Source organism: Egretta garzetta, unplaced genomic scaffold (genome assembly GCF_000687185.1).
Source record: "Egretta garzetta isolate BGI_Z169 unplaced genomic scaffold, ASM68718v1 scaffold1773, whole genome shotgun sequence".
In the NCBI taxonomy this organism is placed as follows: Eukaryota; Metazoa; Chordata; class Aves; order Pelecaniformes; family Ardeidae; genus Egretta; species Egretta garzetta.
The window spans coordinates 2,064-2,573 of record NW_009259074.1 but is presented as its reverse complement, the minus strand read 5'-3'; positions in this window follow the sequence as shown (position 1 = coordinate 2,573).

The following is a 510-nucleotide window of genomic DNA, read 5'->3' as shown; positions in this document are numbered from 1 at the left end:
GCCCCTCCGCGGCGGCAGCACCCGCCTCAGCACCGCGCAAACGTTTCCCAGCACCGGGCACTTTGCTCAGGTCAAGCCCCTGACCGGGAGCAGCCAGAATCTGGTGCCAGCCCCCCAGAAACCCCTCTCCCCCCACCGCAGGGCACGTCTTTCCCGCCCCCCAAACCTCGCTCAGGGGGGCGAACACCTCTGGCCCCGCTGTCTCCATCCCTGGGGGGCCCCAGGGCCGCCCCCGAGGGAAAGCCCCAGGCCTGGGTTCAGCACGCCGGCGGGCGCAAGCAGGAGCAGGGGGACGGGGCATAAATACCAGGGTGACTTTATTGGTGGCAGGGGGGGCAGCTGGCCCCCTCCCCACGCCAGGAGCAGCGCCCACCCCAGGGGTGTGTGCCACGGTTGGGGGGGGCCGGCATATTCAATAATCAATAATCAGCCATGCACATACTCTCTTTATACTGTTGACCAAACACAAACCACGGGGACAACACTAATACTATAGAGATGATCGCCTCT